This window comes from Asparagus officinalis, chromosome 7, assembly GCF_001876935.1.
Source record: "Asparagus officinalis chromosome 7, Aspof.V1, whole genome shotgun sequence".
In the NCBI taxonomy this organism is placed as follows: Eukaryota; Viridiplantae; Streptophyta; class Magnoliopsida; order Asparagales; family Asparagaceae; genus Asparagus; species Asparagus officinalis.
In genome coordinates this window covers 92,993,055-93,002,541 of record NC_033800.1, presented here as the reverse complement: position 1 = coordinate 93,002,541, position 9,487 = coordinate 92,993,055, and the positions used below count along the sequence as shown (strand labels likewise).

The 9,487-nt window shown below is 38.9% G+C and overlaps 1 pseudogene; it reads right to left on the bottom strand.

Moving 5' to 3' along the window:
• Positions 1-9,487, bottom strand: part of LOC109848123 — a 33,162-nt pseudogene that overhangs the window by 16,116 nt on the left and 7,559 nt on the right.

Here is a 9,487-nt window from a genome sequence, read left to right as displayed (position 1 = left end):
GCGAGTAGGTCATAATGGACAAGCCAAATCCTCTGTAGAATCCCCGAATACCATCTGATTTAAGAATTTTACAAGCAACATCCATTGCACCATTATACTTTGCATAACCAGAATATCCTTGCACCATTAGCTTTTGGCTCACCTAACAAGTCCCATTATGACATTAAAAAAAGTTAAACACTACTCCGAATTTATGATTTTAACTACAAGGACTCAAAAATATCCATGAAATGGTTGCAGATTCTCACCATAATACCTAGTTCACAGCATGAAAACAGGTACTGTCAGTAGACAAAAAGAACAAAGAACGATAAAACAAAAGCCTTGTATTGATTGTGATTTATCAACAAAAAACATGCATCATATCTAAATAATGTAGTCTAGTTAAGACAAAATTCAGCATATGCTATGAGTTTAGTTCAGCCACATGCATGAGTAGAAAATCAAATTATGCAAAATTTACAAATCATGCTAGAAGGGCCAAACCACATAATACGCCTTTTCTTGAGCCATTGGTCAAAACTTTCCTATGTACTGGTGTTTTCACCAAAAAGATGACCCAAGCATCTCAGCAAGATGATGGGGAATGGCGTGAGGGCTTTGATCTGAACATGATCAATTTGCAGTTCTCTTTGTTTTCTGAAGGATTTGAATGGCTATTTGGAGTGACTTAGGGCTGCTTCTAGGGCGGTTTTGATCAACCAGAACTGCAAGGGAGGGTGGGTGGGTTGGGGGAGGGGGCGATGGGTTCGTCAAGCTATTGGCAACGAAGAATGAGCATAAGATGGGCCGTTTGGAGGTCAGGATCAGAAAAAGTTAGGGCTGTTTTTTCTGCAGGAAAATCAACAGAAAGAGGAGGAAGACGGTGTTTCAGATAAATAACTAGGCTTCACACCAAGGGGCCTCACAACCAAGGGCTTCACACCACAACACACGATTCACATGCCAAAGAACACTTACTCAAGAGAAAATTATGGTAACTTAAAGTTTTATTAATCAATGTTTTTTCCTCATAGAGGATTACAAGTCTTATTTATAGAAGATAAAACCTAATGATCCGCATTTGGAAGTAAATAAAAATCCTAAGCAAATCTAATCGTAACATAATTAAAAGATGCAATCAAATAAAATCCTAACTAGACTAGAAGGAGATATCAAAATCAAATCCTAAAAAACCTAACTAAAAATAGAAGATTACATAGAATCAAATCAAATCCTACCAAAAATGTAAAGATTCTAATAAACCCTAATCACATTAGATGGAGGGTCTGCAGTCGTCCTACATCACAAGGCCTACCAATCAGATGTAACTAATCGAACTGGACACAGGATCTATCTCGTATTCTCATACAATACATGTATATGCTTGCATTTGTGTCCATGTAAATTATCACGAGTTACCATTTAAATTAATATACTCTGTAAAAGATTATTTGTGAAAACACAGATTACCTTGGAAGATATTCGACTTCCTCTATAATAGAATTCTTGCATCATTAAGATGAAGACATTGACATATATTTCCTAACCTCATAAATTTGTTCCTTATTGACAAGAACATTAACTTATATAATCATGAGATTAATTAGTTGAAACATCTGAAGACTCAACAATTTCAGAAAGGATTAGTTCTTTAAATTAACACTATTATGGGTGTTGAGAGTGAGAAAATCAAAGTTGTTGCCATTTCATTCATCTCCATGGGTATATATAGGGTTACATATGGGTAATAGGCTAATGGGTTAATGGGCCCTAACCCGATAACCCAAGAACTAATTCTAACACTCCCCCTCAAGCTGGAGCATATATATCAATCATGCCCAGCTTGTTACATAGAATGGAAAACACATTAGGTGAAGTAGCTTTAGTGAGAATGTCAGCTAACTGTTCCGAAGATGGAGTGAACTGAAGAGATATCACTTTCTTTTCCCAAGCATCTCTGACAAAATTACAATCAACTTCAATGTGCTTAGTTCTCTCATGAAACACTGGATTCTTTGCAATGTGGATAGCAGATTGATTATCACAATGCATAGGCATAGATCCAGGCTGCGAAAAGCCAAGCTCGGTCAGCAGCTTCTGTAGCCATATCATCTCACAAACAGTATGAGCCATAGCTCTGTATTCTGCTTCTGCACTAGATCGAGATACTACATCTTGTTTCTTGCTCCTCCAAGTAACCAGATTTCCTCCAATAAAGGTGCAAAATCCAGAAGTAGACTTTCTATCTCCTATATCTCCCGCATACCCAGCATCAGAATAGGCAGAGATGTGTAAATGTCCATGTTTCTTATACAGTAATCCTTTTCCCGGACAGCTTTTAACATAAGCCAAAATTCTTAGAGCAGCAGTCCAGTGAACCTCTCTAGGTATATGCATAAACCTGCTCAATACTCCCACTGCAAAGGTAATATCAGGTCTGGTCACAGTAAGATAGATCAACTTGCCAATCAATCTCCTATATCGGCCTGCATCATCTAGGAGAGGACTATTATCACGCCACAAGTCCACATTCACTTCCATGGGAGTGTTTGCTGGCTTACACCCCAAAAGGCCCATTTCTTCTAATAGGTCCAATACATATTTCCTTTGAGATAGAAGTAAACGGTCCTTTTGATATGCAATCTCAATGCCAAGAAAGTATTTATTTTTGACATCCAGTTGAAACATTGTCCAGTCCAGATTAACAGCCATTGAGAAAAGTAGGCGAATGGAATTGAGACGGGCTACGGGGGAGAACGTCTCAAGATAATCGACCCCATAGGTTTGAGTATATCTCTTAGCAACAAGACGAGCTTTATAACGATCAATTGAACCATCGGTACGATACTTCAAGGTATAAACCCACCGACAGCCAACTACAGTAGCGCCCGTCGGAGAAGATACAAGATCCCAAGTCCCTCTAGAAACAAGTGCATCCATCTCCTCATCCATGGCATGTTTCCAAGCAGGATCTAACACGGCCTCCTCATATGACCTGGGTAGAGATATAGAGGACAATGACAAAGCAAACTGACGAGAAGAGGGAGTAAGACGGTCATAGGAAACAAAATCAGATATAGGATGATTAGTACAAGACCGTTTACCTTTTCGCTGAGCAATTGGAATATCTAGATCAGAAGGAGTAGAATGAGGCAGACCTGCAACGGGAGATGAATGTTCGGCTGGAGCAGAGAGAGAGACAGGAACTTTTGAACGACGACAATAAGTCAGTAGAGGTGGTGGTGCAGATGGCATAGTGAAAGCATTTTGTAGTTCTGGAGAAGATCCATCAGCAGTAGGAACTGAAACAGGTAGTGGAACAGCAATAGGAGCACAGATGGACTGACAGTTGGGGGTGAACCAGTCAAGGAGAAGTATGGAACCGACTCAAAAAAGGTTACATCGGCAGACACAAAATATTTCCTGGTGGATGGATTATAACATCGATACCCTTTTTGAGTACGTGAGCAGCCTACAAAGACACTTAATAGACCGTGGAGACAGTTTATCCAGTCCAGGAGACAAATCCTGAACAAAGTAAGTACAACCAAAAACTCGAGGAATCACAGGAAAAGGCCTTTTGTCAGGATAAAGACAGGTGAATGGTATTTTACCATTAATAACAGGAGAGGGCATCCTATTGATCAGGAAACATGCACTGAGGACCGCATCAGACCACAAATACTTTGGTACATTCATATGCACCATCAGGGTTCTAGCAACGTCTAAAATGTGTCTATGCTTCCTTTTAGCAACTCTATTTTGTTGTGAAGTGTGAGAACATGATGTTTGGTGGATAATACCAATATTTGCACAAAAACGAGAGAGGTCATGTTTCATGTATTCCAAAGCATTATCAGTACGAAGGATACGAATAGAGGTGGAAAATTGGTTTTTGATTTCTTTATAAAATATTTCGAAAATGGTGGAAACCTCAGATCTCTCTTTTAAAAGATAAAGCCAAGTCATGCGAGAGAAGTCATCAATAAAGACAAGCTTATCTGCAACAAGACCAGTAGCAGGCATATTGTCATCCAAATAGTACATGCCTCCTCTCTCATGCCCCGAACCAATCGTCATTCCAGTTGCTAGGTCCTGAAAAACACAATGAGAAGGGAAAAATGTGACTTTGCAGTTGTTGTGTTTTGTGAATTGACTGATGGAAAGTAAACTAACAGGAAATTTGGGAAGATATAAAACATCAGTAAGAGTAAGCGATGAAGTAGCATGAACTACTCCATCACCAAGAACTGGAGAGTATGTCCCATCAGCGATCCGGACCGATGGAAACTTGTCAGAAAGGTTTAAGGAAATAAAGTGGTCCTTAAGACCCGTCATATGAGAAGAAGCGCCAGAATCTAATACCCATGGTCTATGAGGAGAGGCAATGTAGGCATCAATACCTGAGGAGGATGCATGAGTAGCAGAATAATTATTCTGAGAGAGATCGAGTTGACGCAACCGGTCATACTCAGCTTGAGAAATCTGAATAGTGGAGGGAGCAGTAGTAGTAGGAGAAGCAACAGAGGTAGGTGTAGTATCAGCAATCTTGGCCCATGCAGGTCGACCAAACTTCTCCCAACACTTCTCAGAGATGTGATTAGTCCGTCCACAATGTATGCACTGATGAGGATTCTTACCAAAGTCAACATGTCTGCCACCAAAGGTGCCACGTCCTCCCCCTGTGTCGCGGCCACGTCCTCGATCACGACCACGACCTCTGCCACGTCCGAAGAACATAGCAGACTGATCAAGCGATGGAGCGGACGGTGTAGAGGAAGAAGCATAAGTTACTCCAGTAGTTACTTGCATAACTCTAGAGAAAGTAGCAGTCAAGGAGGGGATAGTATCTCCCCCTAGTATTTGGCCCCGTATCTGAGATTGCAAGGTGGGACTCAGACCGGACAAGAACTTAGAGACAGCAAGGTCCCTACGATATCCCAACAGTGTCGCGGCATCCGTAACAGCGGGCTGATGCATTTCTAATTCATCGATCAGACTCTTTAATTCACCAAAATATTCGGGTACAGAGCGATCGTCCTGTTGAAGAGAGAAAAGACGTTCATACAACTCGAATACACGGGATGCATTTTTCTCATTCCCGTACATAATTTTTAAATTATCCCACATTTCCTTAGCAGTGTTCGAGAACATGACACTGCTACTGATTTGGGCGTCCATGCTATTAAGGAGCCAAGTCATCACACAGCAATCAGCAGAGATCCATGCAGTATACGTAGGATCAGTAGAAGCAGGAGGAGGGGCCAGAAGATGAGCTAATTTGTTCTGAGCTCCAATGAAAATGCGAAAGGCCTGAGCCCAAAGAAGATAGTTTGTGCCATTTAACTTCACAGTGGTTCCCAATACAACTTTGGGAGCAGAAATATCAGCTGTAGTAGGGGTAGTAATTGCAGTAGAAGAGATGTCAGATCCTGTCATTGTTTCTGAACAGGATAGTACAGAAACAGGAGGATCACAATCTCCTAGTACAAAACCCGAAGGTTTAAAGCAGAAACCCGAAGGTTAGAATAGAACCCGAAGGTTAGAATAGAACCCGAAGGTTAGCGTGTAGGAACCCGAAGGTTAGTGTCCAAAGGTTAATCATTTAACCAGAAGTTTTTTCGAAGGTTTAAAGCAGAAACCCGAAGGTTAGAATAGAACCCGAAGGTTAGAATAGAACCCGAAGGTTAGTATGTAGGAACCCGAAGGTTAGAATAGAACCCGAAGGTTAGTGTGTAGGAACCCGAAGGTTAGTGTCCAAAGGTTAATCATTTAACCAGAAATTTTTTTTTTAATATATATATATATTTTTTTATTTGTTTTTGTTTTTGTTTTTTTTTTTTTGAGGAACTCTTCCTAAGAGCTTAGGCAAGCATACAGGACTCTACCAAAAGAAGGCCCAACAAATGAATGGGCCAATTAAAAAATACAACAGCTAATGCCAATAAATAAAAAAGGCCGCAGTCCAACCAAGCCCAAGCAAATTCGTGAGGCGACGGGAGAGCTTCGGAGGAGATCTGGGGTCGGCGACAGCAAGCTTCGAAGACGATGACGAGCCTCTCACAGCAATCTCCTCCTCCGAGCCTCTTTCTCTCTTTCTAGGGTTAGGGTTTTATTCTCTTCTACCTTCCTTTTCCCGCCATGGCCGAGGATAATGGAGCAGCAGCGACGGCGACTATGAGCTTCACGGCGACGAAGCCTCAGGTGACGGTGGCGGCGCAGAAGGCCGAGGCGGCGGAGTTCTATAAGGTGGCGTTCGGAGCGAAGGGGCTAGGGTTTTGGAGGCAGTAGGGTTAGGGTTTTGAAAACCTTCTCTGATACCATGTTGAGAGTGAGAAAATCAGAGTTGTTGCCATTTCATTCATCTCCATGGGTATATATAGGGTTACATATGGGTAATAGGCTAATGGGTTAATGGGCCCTAACCCGATAACCTAAGAACTAATTCTAACAATGGGTATTCTGCAAAATAAAGGATTGCCTACTAAGCAAGCTTCCATGAGCATCTTGAGGGTAGACCTAAGCATATTAGCATATATCTACAACTACAAAATACTGCCTATGTAAGGATAACATATAAAAGTATCCATGTTTTTTAAATCCGCTTTAAATTCGTAGCCAGCAGTATTTGAACATCCATTTAAGGTCCCGCCAATGCAACAAAACTTTGAAGTAGTGGTGAGGGTTGAGGGTTATAGTTTTATATTCTAATAATGTGTATAGCATTTCCAACACTCTCTTGATTCCATAAACAATTAAGGATATACAAAGCAAGGTTAGTTAATGAAAACAAACATAAAGCGTTATTTGAAGGATCAAACCACAAGGATAATTAAAAAGAAGGAATCAGAGGGATTTAAGACAATGCAAAAACTGTTTTGTCATTTACTGAGCACAAAGACCAAATAGAGGGAATATACACTTAACAGCATATCATATACATATATCATATTACAATTTCTAGAGGTAACGTCATATAGGCGAAAAGAAGAAGATAACATATTCCTTCTCTGTAACAGATAGGCCATAACATAAATTCAGGGGAATTGTTACCTAGTGGCTCACCAAGGAGGTGATTTATAATACCAATTAACTAAAAAATAAAAGTACTTGAAGGTATAATACAGGCTAGCTGTAACAACTACCTGATAACCCGAAAATGCCTAGAAATGAGGTGCTGTGAACTTCATCGTATTATAAATAAACCAGAAAGCTCCTTGCAACTGAAAACAGAGATAGAACCATCTATGTAATATCGTAACCAGTATGGGACAGTCTACATAAACTTATTCAGCCTATGGAACATAGGACAGCATGCTCTCTGCAATGCTTCTTTCTAGTCAGAAAATAGTGGAGAAGATGTGAGGACACTGTTTCCTAGTGTCTTGAGCATGGGCATTGTATCAGAATGAGATGATCTAACAGAATCCTGGTCTAGGCACCCATACGATAAGTAAATTTCAAAAACCTGTTTCATTCCCATCAGTTTAGCCCTAACCATGTGCCCTTAGACCCTTGGACACCTATCTCAACAACACTACTTACTGGAAGGTATGTAAAATGGCGCTGAGTCTTTATAAAGAGTTCTGGAAATCAGAAACGTTAAGCAAGTAAAAAACCAAAGGAAAATTTTAGGTAGAAAATAGAAGAAGACAAAGAGATTAAAAATAAAAAAATGAATCATATGATTATACTGAATCACTGATACACAAGTTATAAGAAAACAAATATAACTAATTATGTATAATCATTATTGTAGATGTAGGCCCTGTCTAGAAACTAAGTAATACGTATACACCCTTTTTTAAGGTGTAAAAAAAGTTAAGCCTATAAGATATAGCTTCACATGGGCAAAGTGAGGACTGAGACTCAAATGGTTTTAACTTTATTACTTTAAAGCAATATCAAGTTTTTCCAAGTGCTATAACCATAACTTATAGTTATGTGTTTATGGCACAAGATGAATAACATAGTACCAGGTAAAATTTTGGTCTTTAGAAAGTTCTTATAATTTCTTAATGACATACAAAATGTAGGGGCTATGTAATCAACCTGGCACCTTGCAAAACTACAATTCTTATCTTATATTTCTCCTATACGATGATATTATTTACATTCTTTTAATTTATAGCTGTGGTTTTAAGACATAGGTACCCTAAATCTCATATATTTTGAAATACATTACTGGAAACTTAATATTTTGAAAATAGGCCTCCAAAACACATTGGTCACTCCAGTTTATTCCCTTCAGTTTAAACTTGGTAGTTTAACTGCAAAAATAAACTGATGACGGTTAGTTTTTCATTTTCTTAACATACAGTTGTCTTCAACCTGCCATTTCTAATGATCATGAAGGCAACGACTATTTCTAACCCTAGTAAAATTGATCATATTGTAATTTCTCTTAAGTGCAAATTGTGTCCAAATGTGCAAATTTTAATGGCTTAAGAAGGAGACTTTGTCTTCATGACAGTTAGAAGTGATGGGACAACTATAGTTGCATGGAACATGGTTTCTGATTCATGGAACGGGAGCCGGACCAGGGTACGCCTCTTATTTGGATTCGGGATAAGAGGGTAGGCTTATGCAATACACTAGGAAACATGGTAGGCTTTAGGTTTGATTTTAGATATAGGAATGTGAGGTTTTGCAAGAATCAAATATAAAAAATATGTTAGTTAATATCATTTATGGAAAAAGAACCTTGACAATTATGTTGCAATAAAGACATGCCTACTTTATTTGCCTCTAATTTCTCACACTTATGTTGTTTATTTGTCTAAAAATAGTTTTTTTTAATTTAACTGTTTTGAATTCTAAATAGGGTCACCAGAGTCAGCGAACTTGAACACGTTCCACCATGACCCAGATTGTTAAGTTTCGTGTTTTGGGACGATTGAAGCTGGGTTGCGGTTCACTGTTGTGTCTAAAGTTCTCGACAACTATGGGTCAAAGAGAAGAGTACAATGGTATTTCGAAATATCAAGTTTTTGGGGGATCTATATCAAAATAGATAAGATTTTGAGGGACCAATATCTTAAAAAACCCTTCTATGTTATTTCCTTAACAGTTTAACAAATTAAGGTTCTTATATAAATTTAAACCTTTTAAAGCTTCGTTATACCATCAAACAAAATGGTTCTTCCCGGTAGACCTGCCATAAGACAAAGTCTAGGGGACCAAGATTCCATAATTGCATACAAAGAGTCAAAAGACAGGGCTTGAGGAGTGGTACAAGTAATTGTCACGCTGCAAACCAACAGAAATATTAATCAATTGTAAAATTAAAGCATGCGACAGCCGGTTGCAAATCCACTTAGAAAGAGTATTTGCAAAGCCTAACTCCAATATTTTCAAGAAGCATATATTTCCAGATATATGATCCACAATTGCTTTGTATTCGAAACTTACATCAGTTATTTACATACACCATCAAATCCACATTAGATATCAACTTCATAAAATCATTCACATTTGATAAAAGTCTTACTCAAATTTATATATT